This window comes from Triticum dicoccoides, chromosome 7B, assembly GCF_002162155.2.
Source record: "Triticum dicoccoides isolate Atlit2015 ecotype Zavitan chromosome 7B, WEW_v2.0, whole genome shotgun sequence".
Lineage (NCBI taxonomy): Eukaryota > Viridiplantae > Streptophyta > Magnoliopsida > Poales > Poaceae > Triticum > Triticum dicoccoides.
In genome coordinates, this window is record NC_041393.1 from 738083506 (window position 1) to 738084079 (window position 574).

The window sequence follows — 574 nt, forward strand, 5'->3', positions numbered from 1 at the left end:
GGGAGCTGCAGTGGTGGGGGGCGCGGGGGCGCGGGGGCGGCGGGGGTGGATTCCGGCGGGGGTCGGGGCGGCGGCGGCAGGGGACGGAGGGGACGGATGGGGCATGCAGGCGCGGCGGCGGCGTACGGTTGGGGCAGAGGGGGCAAATTAGGTGGAGTGGGGAGGAAGGGAGGGAAGCTTACTAATGGCGCACCCAGCGGCGGTGCGCCATTAGAATGTTTTTTTATTACAGTTCGAGCCCTCAGGTAATATTCCACCTAACCCAACATCTATATCAGAGGAGGTCCTGGGTTCGATTCCCAGGCTCCCCAATTTTTATTTTTATGCATTTAAAATGTTGTTTGATATTTATTTGTGTTTAAATATGTTCAAACTTGTTTAAATCATAACAGTAATATTTTTTTATAAAAACAGTAATAATTTTTTTTAAATATGTTCACATTTTTATTTGAAAAAATTTATGAATATGAAAAAGGTGGAGTGGAGGGTGCGGTGGGTCATCGGCGACGGTGGAGTGGGGGAGGGTGCGGGCCGGGGGTCGGTGGCGGTGACCGGTGGAGCGAGGGAGGGTGCG